This window comes from Calliphora vicina, chromosome 3 (assembly GCF_958450345.1).
Source record: "Calliphora vicina chromosome 3, idCalVici1.1, whole genome shotgun sequence".
NCBI lineage: Eukaryota > Metazoa > Arthropoda > Insecta > Diptera > Calliphoridae > Calliphora > Calliphora vicina.
In genome coordinates this window covers 127,239,786-127,259,727 of record NC_088782.1, presented here as the reverse complement: position 1 = coordinate 127,259,727, position 19,942 = coordinate 127,239,786, and the positions used below count along the sequence as shown (strand labels likewise).

The window sequence follows — 19,942 nt, the reverse complement described above, 5'->3', positions numbered from 1 at the left end:
TTTTGGGATGACGGCGTCATCGATCCATATTTCTTTGAGAACGACGTTTGCCAGGCCATCATCTTCAGTGCAGGCCAACTGCTTTTGGTCTGCATTGGATGATGGTTTCAACATGACGGCCAAACAGCTCATGCCATATTGGACATTCTTCATGAGCGATTTGAGGGCATGATCGTTCGATTTGACCCCGTTAAACTTTTTCTAGTGAGATTTTCTCAAGTCGCAGGTCTATGCGAATAAGCAAGAAACCACAGCGGCCCTACATAACTCATGTCATCAGTCACATTCTGCCTGATTTATGCGCCAGAGTCATGGAAAATTTATCATTTCGGATACCCGATACCCAGCGAAGCCGAGGAAGACATTTGCACGGTGTTATATTCCACTGACATCGATAGGTCTTTCAAACGAATAAAAAATGTCGATGACTTCTCATACACACTTTGTATGAGAAGTGTGTATGAGACAATGACTTTAGTATTGCCTGGACATTAAAAAATACTTCTTTACAATGGTTACTCGCATCGAAAAGTCTCCATTCAATTTGGCCAAATGCTGAAACTATTCCCTTTAACTTGTTTCAAAGTATGTTTGTAAAAACAGGACAGGCTTTAATCAAAACAGAATTCATCAGATTTGGCCCATTAAGACGAGACAAATCCAACAAAAGTCCAATATCTGGTCATTGGAGAAATTGAAGAGATAAAAGCCAATAGATCGTTTTCCTCAATTTACAAAATTTAATGTTTAATGACTTTAAGTCCCAAAAAACTTCCCTTGAAGTTACTTGATTGATATCAACTAAAAGAATTTCATTTCAAACCCGCAAAGTATTGAAATTCAATAAATTTGTTTATAAAACTCTAACAAAACAGTCTTTAATCCATTGATTAATAATTTTCTCTTTATGTCTTTTATTTGATCATTTGACAAATATTTGATTTCTCTACTTTAACGTTACCTTCCTTATTCTAAACAAATTTCATTTCATTTCCCTCAAGACAACTCTTAAGCACAGTGGTAATCATATTGATGCATTTTTTCATTGTCTAACAAATGTCTTGAATTGATCAATTCGAAATAAAGCAGCAAGAAGGCTTAAGAGAGGAAGAGACAAAGAGAGGGAGAGAATATATTCATTCATATGGAATGAATGACATTGTTAGCGAGTGTGAAAGTATTTGTATTTATTGAACATTAGGTGGCCTTTTTTATTATTGTGGTGTTCATGAAAAGAGCGCGAAAACGAAATCATATACCGATTTAATTTAAGACATGTCCAACGATTAACCAAACAAAACGTTACAAACGAACAGAACTGAACAGAACAGATGAGGAAAGAATATGAGGAGACGGACAACACATTAATAGTGGCCATAATAATAGCAGCAGTAGTAAGTAAAACCAACCATGTTTGGGCTAAGTGTTACTGTGTCCGTTTCTTTTATAAAAATAAAATGTATGTTTGTTTGTATAAATTTCATGTGTCTGTCTGTTGGCTGATCAGTTTATATCCCCATCCCAGGCTGTCTGATTGCCTTTAGCTTTAATGCAACACGAATAAGCGGCTCAGCATGTGGCTAAGCCGATCATAATTCTTGTTTGTCAGTCTCAACCTGAGCTAGAGACCAGCAGCTTTTGTTCCCTTTGTCTTGAGATCTGTTTCTGTTTTTCGTTTCTTTCAATTTTTTGTGGCTTTTGTTTTGCTCTTTTTTTTTGGTTTTTTGGTTGTGTGTTTGGTAGTTTTTTTTCGTTTGTTTTTTGTTGTATTCAATGTGAAACACATTTATATAGAAAATATTTGTTCATGTGTCAAGTGACTTGGGGCAATTTGCTCCTACTGTGGGCATAAAAATGCGCTTCTTGGCTCATTGTCAGAGCTGCTTAAAAGATTTGCTGCCTGCCTCCTCGCCACTGCTGTGCTGAAAATGGTGCTTGCTGGTTGGTGCTGGATGGTGGTGGTGTATCATCCTCCTTATAGTTTTGTCCGTGAGCTGCACATTTGCATCAAAATGTAATTTAGCTGTGAAGTTATAAATTTTCACGATGAGATCTATTAACGCTCAGCTTTAACTAAATATTTCTTTTTGGATTTTATTTTTATTTCTTGTTTTCTTTTTTTGGCCCTGTAGCCGTAGCCATAAAATATTTTTTATAATGTTGTGCTCACACAGCCCACGTTTTAAAATGCATTTTCCATGTGTGTGTTTTTTTTTTTTTTTTGCTTTGGAATTCTGTGGCAGACATTATGGAACCAATAAAGTTTCAGGTTGGTTTTTGTACAATATTTTTTTTTCCAGCAAGTCTCCAAGTAAGTAGTCGTGGTAATGGTACATGCCATGTTTGCTTAAGGAGTTTAATTGTTTTGTTAATCTTTAAGTATAATGTAGCAGCTAACGGTGTTATCAATATTCTTTTTAATTTTTTGGGGAAAATTTAAGTACAAACAGGTCCCAAAAACTCACATCATATTTATATTCGTTATAAATAGCAATTTATGAGTTTACGCGATGCATCGTAATATTGTTTTATCAAGGCGTACGGATTTGGCGACAACTTTTTTCTCTTCATTACCGCAATTTTATGTAAAAATATTGTTCTTAAAAATAAGCTTTTTCCCCAAAAAAAAAAGAGTTTATCACCAAAATAGTTACTATTTACAGTTTTACTCACAGAAATAAGTTTTGTTCGAAAAAAAAAATTTTTCACAAAAAAAAAATTCTACCACACATTTGCTTTTTCACCAACCAAATCAGCTATATAAGTTTGTCATTCCGTGTGTAACATTGAGAAATATTCATCTGAGACCCAACAAAGTATATATTTTCTTTATCCTTATGAAATTCTAAGTCGATTGAGCCATGTCCATCTGTCTGTCCGTCTGTGTAAAACACGCTCACGTCAAAATACGCAAACAAAATTTGTTGACTTGCAAAAAATATAAATTAAAAATCAGCAAAATCGGTTCAGTAAAACCAGAGCTATGAACCAAAATGTGAGAAAATGCAAAAAAAAATTTACAATTTTCACATATTTTTGGTTATTTGTGTAAATATATAGTTTAAATTCGTCATAAATAATCCCCATATATACCAAAATCGCTACACCAAATTCTATGATGATCGGCCTATAATTGGTTATAGGTCCCATATACATACATGTATGCAGGTGGAGGGTATTTTTGTTTTCACTAAAATTTACTATTTAGAAATGTTTAATCAAAAAGTAGCTTTTTCACGCAAGTGGCTTTAAAAGCTCAAGATATTAATAGTTCAGTATAATATTTTTTATAAAAACAAGTAACAGAGCTATATTCGGCTGTGCCGAATCTTATATACCCTTCACCAAATTATACTTCAAAATACAAATTTTTTAATATTTTCAATTTTTTTTGGAAAAATTTTTTTTTCAATTTTTTTTTAAATTTTAAAAACTTTTTTTGTTTTTTCATTTTTTTTTAATATTTAGCGAAAAATTTTTTTTTCTATTTTTTAAAATTTTTTTTTTTTTTTTTTAATTTTTTTTAATATTTAGCGAAAAAAAACTTTTGGAGAAAAAAAAAAAAAATTTCGGGTTAAAAAATATTTTTTTCCGATTTTGACCCATTGTATGTCCAACTTATGGTCTTACATACGTCGTTGCAAAGGTCTTTGAAATATCTATCATTAGATATCCATATTGTCTATACTAATCTCTAAATAATGCAGATATGGGTCAAAAATCGAGGTTGTCCCGGTTTTTATACCCTTCAGCTTCGTGAGAAGGGTATATATAAGTTTGTCATTCCGTTTGTAAAGTATATATATTCTGGATCCTTATAGATAGCGGAGTCGATTAAGCCATGTCCGTCTGTCTGTCTGTCTGTCTGTCTGTCTGTTGAAATCAATTTTCTGAAGGCCCCAGATATCTCCGGGATCCAAATCTTCAACAATTCTGTCAGACATACTTTCGAGAATTTTGCTATTTAAAATCAGCAAAATCCGTCCATAAATAACGGAGATATGAGCAAAAATCCGAGACAACCTCTGAAAATTTCATCAAAAAACACAATGTATTGCATGCTTTGACAAAAAAACAACAAAACGTATGCTTGGATGTGCAAGCTTTGTGTATTTTGTTTTTTTTGTGTTTTGTTTCTTTTGGCGTTGTTGTTGTTTTTTATACAACTAAAGTTTAGTTTGGTTGTGTGTTGGTTTTTTTGACAAAAAAACAACAAATCGTATGTTTGAATGTGCATGCTTTGCGTATTTTGTTTCTTTTGGCGTTGTTGTTGTTTTTTATACAACTAAACTTTTGTTTAGTTGTGTGTTGGTTTTTTTGACAAAAAATCAACAAATCGTATGTTTGAATGTGCATGCTTTGCGTATTTTGTTTCTTTTGGCGTTGTTTTTTATACAATTAAACGTATGTTTGGATGTGTGTTGGTTTCATTGCCTTGCGTATTTTGTTTTTGTTTTTTCTTTTGGTGTTTTGTTTCGTTTGGCGTTGTTGTTGTTTTTTGTGTTCTTGATAAATTTAGGATGCTGTACGCTGAAAGTGGGCAATGTACATACATATATACTAATTATAAAAAATAATAATGCATCCACAACAAAGGTGAAGGGTTATAAGATTCGGCATAGCCGAATATAGCACTCTTACTTGTTTCCTTACATATATCTCAGCCATTTGTGGACCGATTTTCTCGATTTTAAATAGCAATCGAGCGGAGGAAGAAACCCAGAGATATTGATGTATGAACGTTATTTGGCGGCTTCGGAAAGTTGATTTTAACAGACAGACATATAGACGGACATGGCTTAATCGACTCCGCTATCTGTAAGGATTCAGAATATATATACTTTATAGGGTCGGAAAATTATATTGTGGAAATGACAAACTTATATATACCCTTCTCACGAAGGTGAACGGTATAAAAAGATGTCGGATTGATTTAATTTCTAATTCTCATTGCATCAATTACCAATAAAAATATTTGTTCATCAAAATAAGCTTTTTTCAGAAAGAGATAAAAAAAAGCTTTTTTCACAAAAAAATAGATTTTACCAAACATCCCAGCAAAAACTTCGCTTACAAAGGCTACAATGTCTTTTTAATAATGTCTTTTTTAATAACTTACTTTTTAAGTAGTAAAGTCTAAAAAAACAAAATAAACAAACAAAACAAAAAAACTGTTACTTTTTTTCAATTTGCCCATTTTTTTATTGCATGTTTATTTTTAGAAAAACAGAAAAGAATATTGCATTACTGTGTGAAAACCATTATTTGATGCACAATGAAATAACTAAGCAGTGGTGTAGTGAGCACAACGGCAGACTACCAAACAGAAGGTTGCAGGTTCGAATCGGGTCTGCGACTTATTTTTTTTATTTTTATTTTTTTGTGTAAATAAAAATTCTATAAATAACTCTACTAACAAAACAACTTATTTCTGGCCAAAATATAAAGGATTACTTTTGGGACATCTCGAACAAAAATAATGACTTCTTACAGTAGAAAAATAAGTAGTTGAATCCTCAAATTCCCCTTATTTTTCGGCTTATTTGTAAGAAAAGTTTTTGCTGGGATATTTGCTTTTACACCAACAAAATAAGCTTTTTTTTCATTAAAATTGACTATATAGAAACAAATATTTTATTCCAAAAAGGGACCTTTTCGCGCATTTGGCTTTAAAAGCTCAAGAGATTGTAATAATAGTTAAGTATAATAATTTTTACAAAAATAAAAGAAGTCGGATTGATTGGGCAACACTAATTTCTTCTTCTCATTCCAGCAATTTGCAATACAAATTTTTGTTCATCAAAATAAGCTTTTTTCAGAAAAAGATAAAAAAAACTTTGTTCCACAAAAAATAAATTTTTTAAACAAAGGTTTTAATTTTTTATTAAATAAAAATATTTTTACCAAACAAATTTGGTTTTTTCACCAACAAAATAAGGTTTTTTTTATTAAAAAAACATTTTTTTCAAAAAGTAACTTTTAATGAAAAGTAAGCTTAATCATTATAAAAAGATTTTTACAACAAAAATGTCTCTTTTCAACCAACAAAATAAACTTTTTTTATTAAGATAAACTATGTATTTAGAAAAAAAATTGTTTTTTCACTTCATTGCACAAGATTTTTTTTTTCCAAAAAAAAGCTTTTTATTTAAAAATATTTTTTTAACCAAAAAACAATTGTTTCGTCAAAAAAATCAGTTTTACTAAACAAAACTAAAACGGCTTCTTATATTTTGTTGCACTAAAAAAACTTAATTTTTTTTTTCATGGAAAAAAGCTATTTGAATCCTTCTTTCAATTAAAAAAAATTATTTTCAACAAAAAAGTCTTTAACCAAAAAAGCTTTTTCCATAAAAAAATATTTTTTTTTATTTAAAAATAATCTTTTTAGAAAAAAGCTTTTCTGGAAAAAGGTCACAAGAAGCTGTTACAAAGATTACTTTTTTCACTAAAAAAGCTTTTTATTTATTTGTACAAAAAAGCTTTTTGAATTTTTAATTAAATTAATAAAAAATATAATCCAATGAAATCTTTAGAAAAAAAGCTTTTTCCATAAAAATTATTTTTAAAAGAAAAAGCTTATTTTTGTAAAAAATAAATTTTCCACCAAAGACTTTTTACTGAAAAATTGTTTTAAAAGCTTATTATCTATTTTTATAAAAAAAGCTTTTTGATTTGTTTGTCAGCCTCAAACTGAGTTAGAGACCAACAGCTTTTATCTTGAGATCTGTTTCTGTTTTTTTTTTTCTTTAAATTGTTTGGTCTTTAGACAAAAAAGCTTTATCAATAAAAAAAAATACAAATAGCTGTTTTGGTATTTTTCCCCTCAAAACATAAATATCACCCCTCGTGTTTCTCAACTCTTAAACTTCTATAGTTTATATATCCATTGCAGTACGATATTATAACAAACTTATCACCTTTCCAAACCAAATCTTCTGTTTTAAATGCTAAAAATGTGTTATAAAGCCTCTGGCAATTATGTAAACAGAAAATTAAATGTCATTAATGATTTTACACTTCTGCCTTTTTGTATTTTCAATAAAATTAAGAAAAAAACAGCCAGAAAATATGATAATGAGTGTAATACTTTTAAACTAGAAGTAGTTAAATATACAATTTTATAGGTTTCTACGCCACAGGACATTTTACTAACCGAAACTGTCGCCAAACAACGGCGATAACGTTTTAAAGGCTGCTGGTGTTAAAACTGCTAACGAATTCTCACATTTTAACAAGCACCAAATCTCTGCTGCAACTGGCGGATTAAAAATTTAAATCAAAAAACAAAAAATGCAGTAACAATAAAAAAAACAAAATGCCAGCAAAAGTAATAATGAAAATAACAAATTTGGAACAATCTTAATAATAACAATAAAAAAATACCAAAAAAAAAAACTTATAGTGGAATGAATGGCTTACGTTTTGCCCCCACCTCTGTTTGGAAGTTTGCTGTGGCAAGTTTTTAATCCTTATTAAGTGCCACATGGTTTTTTATTAAATTATTTTTTTTATGTTACTGACATTTAAAATATAAGGACGGACAGCCAGATGGACGGACTTTTACTCGTACGTGTGAAACCTAAACATGTGCAAATTGATGTTGATTGTCCCACTACATTGTAGAATTTTACATTTATTGTTTCTTTTTTTGGGCCAAAGTAGAAGAACAAAAAAAAAAAGAAACTGTCATATCATGAGAAGCAAAAGTGACCAGGACATTGTGTACGAGTATATGCTGTATACAGTAGTGCATCCTGCTGTTTAAAAGAACCAGCATTTTTTTTAACAAATTGGGTCGGCTTTTTGTTACGTTTTTTAATTGTCTCTTTTTCATTTTAAGTTTTGGCAGAATTCTTAAGAATTTTGGAAAATATTGAAATACAACGTACATATTTACATTTAACAATTGTTTATTAACACGAAAGCTTTAAAGCTTTTTTAAAGCTACCAAAATTCTATACGTTATACTCCTCACCATGAATAATATTTTTCAAATTGAAATTAAATTTTTATTTCTGAACATTTTCTAATGAAATTTTACTGTTATATAGATTATTCTATTGAAACTGCAAAACTAAAAACGAATTTTGAAATTTGTTATCAGGAATCCCACAATTCCCAAAAAAGTTTTGAAAAATCCCAAAAATGTGATTTTTTAGATTTTTGGCTATATTTCCATAATATAGGGTTGGGGTTATCGAAACCCCTTACAAAATAATTAAGAACATATTGGAACATCTAGAATGGGCTACTATATTTTCATATCAATTATGCGATTTAAGAATTTTTTACTCAAAATTTAATTTTACATAAAAAATAGGCGTTTTTTGGATGGACCTAGTCCCCCTGATATCTATAATTTTCATTTTTTTTTTTCATTTAAAATATTTTATGTAAAGTTAGCTTTTCAAAAAATTATAAATTCCTTATACATCTTCTTAGAAATTTTTTAGATAACTTAAAAAGAAAAAAAAGTACTTTTTTCCTAAAAAAAAGTACCGAAATATCGCCTTTTTATACCCTTCACCTTCGTGAGAAGGGTATATATAAGTTTGTCATTCCGTTTGTGATTTCTACATTTTTCATTTCCGACCCTATAAAATATATATATTCTGGATCCTTATAGATAGCGGAGTCGATTAAGCCATGTCCGTCTGTCTGTTGAAATCAATTTTCTGAAGACCCCAGATATCTTCGGGATCCAAATCTTCAATAATTCTGTCAGACATGCTTTCGAGAAGTTTGCTATTTAAAATCAGCAAAATCGGTCCATAAATAACGGAGATATGAGCAAGAAATCGGGACAACCTCGATTTTTGACCTATTTTTGATCTATATCTGGATTACTAAGTCAATATGGATATCTAATGATAGATATTTCAAAGTCCATTGCAACGATGTAGATAAGGCTATATATAGTAAGTTGGACCTACAATGGGTCAAAATCGGGAAAAATATTTTTTAACCCGAATTTTTTTTTCATCAAAAAATTTGTTTCTCATAAATTTTTTTCCAAACAAAAAATTTTAAAACTAAAAAAAAATTTAAAAATTTTTTTTTAAAAAATTTGGAAAAAACTTTAAATCGAGAAAAATATTTTTTAAACCAATTTTTTTTTCACAAAATTTTTTTTAACAAAAATTTTGTTTAAATATTTATTTTAAACTATATTTTGGTGAAGGGTTTATAAGATTTGGCACACACAACTATAACACTCTTATTTATATTAAAAGTGGAAATTTAAGAATTTTAAATTCTTCAATAACAGATGTCTTGTCTAGTTTAACCAAACTCTTGCATAATTTTCTAACTTTTTCTATTCTCAACAGAATTCCTCAATATTTTAATATAAATTAGTTGTTTAAACTAATTTTATTGTTAAAATATTTTATGACTTTAAATAACTTATAAATTGATTAATAAAAATCAAATTTCTAACAACTAATTCTAGTGTTTTGTCACTTTTAAACATTTTCCTCACACAAAAAACCGCTTTATACATAAAATTATTATAAAAATTATTCCGAGTTTTGCATTAGAAAACCAACGTCATGGCATAAATCTTTTTTGTTTTTCTGTTGTGTTTATACTCTCGCATCAAGTCCATTCATAAGCCATTTGGGCCAAAGACATCGTAGTCGTTAAGCAATTTGCTTAAGCCGTCATAAAACTAAAGTTTATTACACAACTAAGAAAATGTTTTATAGGGGGGAGGGGAGTGAAGTGGAGTAGAGGAGAGTGTTAGACCCAGAGCGAAATAACAAACAAACAACAGAACAGAACAATACCAAACAAAATTGCTCGACCCATTGTCGTCAGTACAATAAAATAATAAAAAAAAAATAAAGTATTTTTATTTGTAACTTTAAGCAGTTTCTTGTTTTATTATTAGCAGTGTAGTGACTTGCGTTCATTCACATTTAGTTTATACAACTCGTATGAAACTTGTAGTATGTGGAGAGACGTTAGGGTAGCCATTGAGAGAAAGATATTTTCAAATTGAGCAAAAGTATAGAGAGTTGTTATTCCATGTATGTTCTACAACAATAAAGTATGGAGCCTTTCTGGAACCTTAAGAAAATTTGGACTAACCTTCGAACCGATTTTTGTTTGGATGGCCAAAAACAGTTCAATTTATGATTGGACACCTTTCTTTTCATAGATCCCTTTTTTATTATATTCACGACTTTGTGTGTTCCCTCTCCTTTGCCCTAAGTATTGTTGCCAAAAGAGGGTTTCTCGTAGATGGATATAGATGTCATATTCAGGAGCTTTACTTTTAGACCAATTCCTTGTAGACTGGAGAAAATATACTGAAGGAGTTTCCCAAAACAACTTTATTTAAAAGTATTTCAGTAATTCAGTGTAGAAGGGAGAAATCATACTGAATTAGTGTCTCGAGAAAACTTCATTTAAGAATTTATCCAATCTACATTTCATAATGTTTTACTTTATACTTAACCCAAACCCAGATTTTATAAGTAATTATTGGTATGATATATTTCTTTAATTGAAACTATTTGTAACTCAGAGCATTCTGCAAAGGTCCCCTTATCTTTACTCCTAATCCCCCTAAGATAGATCTTCAATCATCTAATCCTTCTCGTCTTCGTTCAATAAGGTAAATACAAGGTGGCGCAAAAGTAAACTTCCGATGTTTTTTGGCTGTAATTAAAAAAACTTTGATTCTTCTTATGGATTATTTTTATTTGGTCTTTTAATTTTTTTTACATCAAGTCGAGAATATGATGTCATGTAAATGGCCACCGCCACAGTTGATTGTCATTTGAGCCCTTTTTATGTCATTTTCCATCACTTTGGTCAAAACATCCGGCGATAGGTCCTCACATTCTTGACGGATATTGTCTTTAAGAGCTGCAAGAGTCTGAGGCTTGTTGATATAAACCCGCGACTTCAAAAAGCCCCACAAAAAGAAGTCTGGAGCGGTCAAATCAGGCGATCTTGCTGGCCAGTGCAAATCGCCAAAACGGGAGATTAGGCGCCCGGGAAATGCATCCTTCAGCATATCGGTTGTGGCACGTGCAGTGTGTGACGTTGCACCGTCCTGTTGGAACCATGTTTTCCAATCCCAATTCATCAAGTTGCGGCAAAAAGAACTCGTTGATCATTGCTCTGTAGCGCTCACCATTCACAGAAACCGTTTTTCCCGCGACGTCTTCGAAGACAAAAGGTCCGATGAATTCTCCAGCGAAAACAGCACACCATACAGTGTCTTTGAGCAGGTATTACACCTGCTCTTCGTGAGTTACACGCGGATTTTCAGTGCCCCAGAAGCGTAAATTTTGCTTATTTACGTACCCGATAAGATGGAAATGGGCCTCATCACTCATGATTATTTTTGCCAAAGTCACCGACCGATTATTCGTCAAATAAATAGTCAGCAATATTCCGCATTCTGGAGCAGTGTACCGTAACATTGTTTATTAACGTGTATTTAGGGGCCAATCGTAAAATTTATAGCATTTTCTGATAGGAGGATTACTTTTGCGCCACCTTGTATAATGAAAAACTTTATAAATTCTTCGAATGGTATACGATTTGAAAGGAATTCCTGGATGTTAAAACTAGATTTAGCAGTAACAGCAACATTTTACATCTTTTGATTTCCATCTCCTAGAAATAAAGCTATTAAGGAGATATTCCTAGAAGTATATTTTATCTATACTTTTATATCTTAGATCACTAACCGTGTTGAAACCTTGTAGAGCAAGGGAGAGATGATACATCAAATTAAAGTTTGAACAAAATACTAAAGACGTTGAGGTCTTCCTAAAACTGTTCTTGCCACTTATAAATAAACATATGGATTCAGTTATATATCGATCCAAACTAAAGACCCTTCACCAGTCAAGAAAACAAACTATGAATTGGAATAGGACTATCTCTTTAACATGTCGCACTGGATCCTCTAAAGAGAGTCAACTCAAAATTTAAAGATTTTCAGTAGAGACAAAAAACAGTTATTACTTTAATACATTACAATGAAAGTTGAAGACGGATACAACTGTATTTTTTGGCGAAAGAGTAGAGAAAACTCTGTACATCGATTTCTTGCAAAAATTGAAAATTTCAAAATTTTGAGTCGACTCTCTTTAGGAGGAACCAGTGCGATGTATCTTTTTTGGAAAAGGAATAATCTTCATACATCCAGGAATACGTAGCAAATTCCTACTATTCAAAAGGAATTTTGAAAGCTATAAATTCGTTTAAAACAAGCTGCTAACTTTACTAATATAATACATCTAGGAATGTCTTTAATAGTTTATGTTTTTGAAACACAACAAGGAAATGGCTGATCGTCTTTGTAACACTATACATTTAGGAATATCTCCAAATTTCTTAACTATACAAGGAAATTTGAAGATTGTATATTTGTTTAAAAACAGCAGATAAGTTCTGTAACTCCAGGAATGCCTCTTTAAGTTACGTTAGATAAGTTCTGTAATAGATTAGTTCCAGGAATGCCTCGTTACTTTATGTTTTTAGACAAGAAAATGTAACAGCTTACATCTAGGATTGAAGTTTTAAAACAAATGCATCTTTAATCATGAGGAACTATCTTGATTAGAGGTGTGATTTGTAGAAGTAATTCTTGACATCAAGACACTTCTAGGAATACTTTGGAATTTAAATATGTTTACCACATCATTTTTATACATCCATGAAGTTCTTTCAAATTTTGAATCTACTCAAGGAAACTGGAAAGTTATAATTTTGCTAAAAAACAAACTGAACATCTCTGTAACTTAATACATCTAGGAATGGCTTTCTATTGATGTTTTTGATAGAGATAGCGGAAATGGAAAAGCTAGCCTTTGCATTAGTATACATATAGGAATTCCTTCAAAATTTCTATTCTATAATAAGAAATTTGGAAATTTTTAATTTGTTTAAAGATTAAAGATATCTGTAATAGAATATATCTATACAGAGAATACAGATTCGTGATAGCAACCGAATGATTCGCTTGCACACATAGAATTTGTCGGTTATATCAACAGAAAGTCAGTTGATAAAGAGAAGAATTTCGGTTGAAGCAACCAAACTTTTGTTACCCTTTCTAAAATGTTTTAGCTACAACTGTAAAGTTTGGTCACTAAGGTAGAATCATTCGATTGGCAACAAATTCGGTTGCTCTCATGCATCAGTTTTCTCTTCCTAGAGCTTGCTTGCTATCTTTGTAACAGTATACATTTAGGAATTTCCTTCAAATTATTATGCTAGACAAGGAAATTTGAAGGTTAAAAATCTGTTGAAAAGAAGCAGATCACTTCTGTAACAGAATAGAGAAAATTTAAGTTTAAAAACTTGTCTGGGAAGGACATTTTAAACATCATTAATCATCTAATGTTATGGTCTCCTTTGTTCGACAAGGAATTAGTTTTGACATGTAGATATTGATCTTCGCACCATGATACTTCTAGGAATATCCAAATATGTTTCTTCTTTGTGGAAGGAAAACGACATATTAGAAACTAGACTATGACTACCAGATAATCTTTATACATCCAGGAATACCTTTGAAATTTCGATTATTCTCATGGAAAATCGAAATATGTTGAAAACAAGCTGAAAACTTTTGCAACTGAATACATCCAGGAATGCCTTGCTAATTTATGTTTTTCTTATGACAATCAGAAATTACTAGCTGATCATCTTTATTACTATATAACCTGGGAATGCCTGCAAAATTTATATTCTAGACAAGGAAATTTTAAGGTTAAATTTTCATAACATTACAGTTCTTATCTGAGTTGAAATGATTCTCAGATGCTAAATCTTAGAATTCGCAATAGATCATGGAATTTGAAGTAACCGAGGATTGATTTTTTACCTAAGATGAGACTGAAATTATGCAGGGGAAATGGGGTATTTGACACCGACACGACTTTGGAAATCATTGTAATAGTTTAATCTTGTACAGGCGCGGATCCAGGTCAACCAAAATTTGTTTTACATTTAGCTTTTTTCCATTTTTTATATGAAAACTTTTCGGTTTGGGGGAGGTTTAATTCCAAAATTTAATTTTGAAATTGACTATAACTATGCCAGGGGAGACCCTAATATTGCCTGTATTAAAGTCATAAAAGTTGGCATGCGTTTTTAATGCCAACAGCAACAACAACAATATTGTTTAGACAATTCTAATGCGAAATTATGGGCAAATAAAAAATTAAATTAAAAAAACAAACAACCAGAATATAAATTTATATTTGTTTGCAAAACCGTAGGTCTGTCTGTCTTTCAGTCTGTCCGTCCATATAAGGGGTTGTTTAGATATGTAGTAGAGAGACTGCCTGCCTGCCTGCCAGTCTAATCACACTTTTGTTTTGTACAACTTTGTTATGAATTTCAAATAAAACAAAATCAATTAAGTAATTGAGGAATATGAAACCAATTGGCAGCAAGCAGTTCAGAATAAAAGTGTTGTTTTAATGCAATGAATACCAACAAAAAAGGATTAATAGAGGGTAAAGAAATTAAGAGAAAAAAAAACATTCCTTCATTTGCAGTTACTCTAGTGCTTTAATGGTCCTTCGAACAAAAGCTTAAATTTTCATTTAACATTTTAAATTATGAAAACAAATTTTCCATAGCATTGTTATACTACTCTTTATACTATTGTCCTGCTCACTAGTCTAAAACACCAGCAGCTTAATGATCCTTACAATCAATTGTTGTTTGTAAGGCCGTCAATTTCTCATAAAAAGTTGTTAAGACTGGTGGGGAGTTAGTAGAGTAGTCTTTGGCTGATAATGATGATTTTGTTTTGAATAAACGATGACTGGACATTTACATGTCGCCGGCATATGTTTGCTTCACAAACACAAAAGAAAGTATTCTTTTTATTACATCCCCAAATTTTCTAATAATGTTTGTTTTTTTAATACACTTCACCATGAGTGGCAAGTTTGTCATGGCGTTTGTCAATTTCTACATTTTTCCCATAGTCTGCAAGTATGTTGAAATCTACATTCCACAGCCCCCAAATAATTTAAATACATGATTCATACATCATGGTATTTAAAATCTAGAAAATCGGCCCACAAATGACTGAGATATAATCGAAAAACCGAGACTACCTCGATTTTTTACCCATTGTGGATGTATATCTATATCTGGATTACTAAATCATTAATATAGACAATATTGATAGCTAATGATAGATATTTCAAAGACCTTTCCAATGACTTATATAACGTCTTAGTAATTGGGACCTGCAATGGGTCAAAATCGCGAAATATAAAAATATTTTTCAAAACCAATTTTTTTTTTCCAAAAAAAAATCCATAAATTTTCTTTAAACCATATTATGTTTAATTAATACAAATTTTTTCCAAAATTTTTTTTTTTTCAAAAACAAAATAAATTATTTTTTAAATTTTTTTTTCCATTTTTATCTTAAAGTATTTTGGTGAAGGGTATTTACGATTCGACACAAACTCTCTTACTTATTCTAATGTTCGAAACAGTTGGCAGTTAAATTTGTTTCTATAATTTCTAAGGGATGACCCTTGTCTATTTGGGTTTGGGTCACTTCTCTGGTCCTGCTACTTTACTTCTCTCGACCAAAAGCCTTTGTCTGTTTTGCTGGTTTATTGTGAGATTTTTCTCATTGTTCGTTTTTGTGTGTTAAATACACTTCAGTTGGATTAAAATATAAAAGTGTTTAAGACACAATTTGGGGTTAAATATTCATAATAGCCTCTTTCTCTGGCACAAAAAAGGGTTTGACTTGTAAAATACTTTTGTAAATTTTACTAAATGCTAAATGATGGTTTGCTTTTGCTAACAGCCAGCCGCTTCGCCTGCCTGGTCTTGGCATTCAAGTGACGACCCAATAAATATTTAAGATGTGTAAACAAATATTTACCAATGTACGATTGTAAGTGAAAATTGTTTAATAATCAATAAAATGTTAAATGAACAGAATTTAATTTAGAAATGACCTAACTAAACTTAACTAAATAGTTCAGCTATTATGTATTTGGTTGGAAAGTTTTTTAAAGGTTAAATTAGTGTCTGGAATAGTTGTATGTTAAGGCTTTAAATGTGTTTAAACTTGGCAATTGCAGATGGCTGCAGATGTCATTTAGAATTTTCTATACAAACAGTTTTTTAAAATTTGAACAAGTCAGAGTCTGGAGATTAAAAATTCATATTCAGCTAGTATAGTCTGTTTAAGACTGGCACAAAGTTATAAATGTACACGTTCTCTCTCTTACAAAAATGTTTCCAATCACCAACTTCACTTCCAGAAACTTTAATTAAAGAAGCCGAAGACATCAATTAAAGAAGAAGACACAGAAAGGAGAGAATTGATGGCACCAAAGAAATATTAAGAGATCACTCAGTCCTTCATCATATTGTTGGAAAAAAACTCAGGAAACAAACAAAGCCCAATTATGAAAAAAAAATTCCAAGGGAATTTTTTCCCTTTTCTCATTTTTCCTATTCAAATTCTATGTTAAAAAACGAAAAGAGAAAAATACTCCCGGGGAATTTTTATTCATAATTGGGCTGACTAGGTTTCTTTACTATCCGGTCATATGAAAGAATAAAGTTTAAAATAAACAAATATCCTAATTAAAACCTCTGTATTAAATTCCTTTCAACTATTCGTTATCGCTCTCATTGTGTTTATACCAATGGTAGGCATAAAGAGAACAGGGATAATGAACAGAACCACATGTTCCATTCGTGATTTTTGTTTCTTAAATTATAATTTTGTATGAACTTCATTGATATCCATGTTGTTTACAGGTAAACATCGTAATCATGATGGTGTTTATGAGTGCCGATCACTGATTTATCCATTAAGGAAGGCTTCTGTTAATATATTTCAGTTCACAATCTCTTAGCTTAAGGAAACGCACTTTCCTGGTTGTGTAGGGACGGAAACTAGTGATGAAGACCAGGGGGACATTGTGCCTAACTCTAGACAAACCAAGGAGAAATTAGTTTTGGCGATTAACAATTTTGATACCTATAAATTACCGGTTTTGCAAGGTGTAACATCCCAACATCTTTAAGAGATGTCTCAGTAGGAGATATCTGCCTAGGAGGAGGAGAGAACATTAAGGCCAGCCACTAGAAACCAAAGGATTTTAAACCTATTAGCCTATCGTATTTTCTCTTGAAGACAGTAGAACGACTGATAGATCTACTCACATCATTAGCATCGATCAGCATGCCTATCTTAAAGGAAAGTCTGTTGAGAGTGCGCTTCATGAGGTGCTGGGTTGTATAGAGCACAGTTTGAAGCATAGGAAATAAACTTTGGCTGCGTTTTTAGATTTAGAAACAGCCTTTAATAACATAAAGATAGAGGCTATTAGGGATTCTTTAATAGAACTTAGGATTAATGACTTCCTGCTGAGTTGGATAGTTTCCATGCTGGATAGCAGGATTACCAAGAACCTTAGGGGACGATAACATAAGAAGAATAACCAGAGGCATACCGCAAGGTGGAGTTCTTTCTCCACTTTTGTGGCTACTGGTAGGCAGATAGTCGCCTATGCGCATGACGTGGTGATTATATCAGTGACATCATGCAGGAAGCGCTTGGTGATCTCTAGTTCTGGGCAAAAACTAACGGGTTGGGTGTAAACCCATCGAAGACAGAATTGGTGCTCTTTACAGGGTGAAGAGTTTCAATTTGCCGAAATTAGACGGCGTTGAGCTGATTTTATCAGGGAGAACCAAGTATTTAGGGACCTTCCTTGATCGAAAATTATCAAGGAAAATAAATACTCAGAAGAGTTTAAAGAAGTTCTTTAAGGTCTACTATAAACGTAGGAACTCCATTGGCAAGAATTTGGGTTTGTGACCAAGTATGTTCAATTGGATCTGGTGGGAGGGGCGCTACGAACAAAGTCCCCAATGAACAAAGTCCTCAAAGTACAAAGTCCCCAACCAAAATGAAAAAGAAACCGTCTTCGCATACTTAAACCCTTCGCAATGCAAAAAAAAACTTTTCTGAGCGAAGCCAGTTTTTGATACACCCCAGAGGAGAAAACCTTTGAGCAAGGCTGAAGGCCGGCAATGCAAAACAACTTCTCTGAGCGAAGCCACCCCAGAGGAGGAAACCTTTGGGTCCGGCAATGCAAAACAACTTTTCTGAGCGAAGTAAATTTTTCATACACCCCAGAGTAGAGATGCAAAACGGGGAATCCCGTTCCCGAAAATCCCGGGGTTTTCGGGATTTCTTAAACCCCGAAGCCCGGGATTTTTTAATTTTAAATCCCGGGATTTTCCAAATCCCGTTTTTCATAAATAAATAGGGGAAATTGTCATTTTTGTGTGCCTTTTTTATGCATTTTGACTCAATTTAAATCCTCTTCAAACGAAATTGATTTTATCTCAGATGAGAAGCTCGAACAAAATGAAAATATTTCGATTGCTCAAAGGCTAAAAGATATTATTAATAAATGTAAATAACCCAAATAACAATAACCCAAATATAATTTTGCAAATTTTAGATTTCCCGACCCCGGGTCGGAATTTCGGGATTCTTTACCAAATCCCGATCCCCGGGATTTTCAAAAATCAGTCCCGATTAGCATCTCTACCCCAGAGTAATTTCATTATGAATTAAATCCCCAATTTTAGAAATTAAATAAATCCCCAAAAAATGAACTAAGTCCCTAAATTTCGTTGTTGGTTTTTTCTATATAAAATTGTGGGGCCTAAATTCATTTGCGGTTTGGGGACTTAGTTCGTAGCGCCGGTGGGAGGCAATGAGGAAGCGTAGCTATAGGATTATACTCAACAAAGCTCAAAGGTGTGCAAGGTAAAACAAGTACCATTTGCAGCACCCCACAGATGGTCTTGGATATAATCTTAGACGTGCCAGCCATTGAGAACTATGTGTGGCGGCAAGGAACTTTGTTACCATTGCGGGTAGGTCACACTAGGATATTGTATGAGGCAGGTCTTATTGATCATGACATTATTCCCATGGGAAACTCTGATCATAAGGTCGGTTCTCACTTCGCTTCCTCACCATCAGTAGAGTTCCCCAGTAGGAATAAAAGGATTGGATCAGATCAACTGTTGAAAGGGGGTACAGTTTTTACTTATGAATCCAAAGATGGACTCTGGTACAGGGACCGGGAATTTATATGGTCGACAACGACATTAACTTTTTGAGAAAAGTAGTTTTGTGAAAAAAGTTCATTATATACATCTTTTTAAAACTGGATTTTTATAAAATAAGTACTTTTGTGGAAGAGTAAGTGTTAAAAGAATATTTTGGAATAAGTAGTTTAGTAAAAAAAGATAAATGTTTTTATTATAAATTAACTTTTTTTAAAAGAATTTTTTGGAAAGTTTTTAAAGTATTAAAGAAATTTAATATAAAGGTACCTTAATCTTAAACCAAGACAAGTGAATTTTGATATTTGTTAAACAAATTTAACAACCAAACCGTTAATGAACAAGGGATTAACGTTAAAAAAATCCACAACTGTTGATAAAAACAATAGAGATATAATTTCAAAGCTATTTTAAAACAATTTTATTTAAAGATTTATCTTAAATAACTGCTATTGTTTTAGTTCCCAAAAATAAATAAAATTTCTCTATAAAAATACCTCAAGCTAAAGATTTTCATTGGGAAACTGTGTTTACAGATTTCCGGTTTTAACACTTCTATACAAATAAATTTTCTTAAACCAAAATTAACAATTAATCATAATTAATACCTGGGTATTGTGTTAGATTTTAAAAACAATAAAGAATTATTATGTTTAACATGTTTTTTTTTTTTTTTAAATTTTAAAACAAATAAATTTATTATTTGACTGTATTTTGAAAGTTATGACAGATTTCACACTGATTTTGAAAATATTTAACAATTTATTAAATCTGTAACCCAGCACTCTAGCAGTTTAAGACAAAAGCCTAAACCGTAGTT

The 19,942-nt window shown here is 31.6% G+C and overlaps 1 protein-coding gene across 1 annotated transcript in view; it reads left to right on the top strand.

Annotated features, from left to right (window-relative positions):
* The window catches only part of Sox21b, a 72,101-nt gene that overhangs the window by 4,612 nt on the left and 47,547 nt on the right, over positions 1-19,942 (top strand). The gene's annotated exons all lie outside the window — the stretch shown is intronic.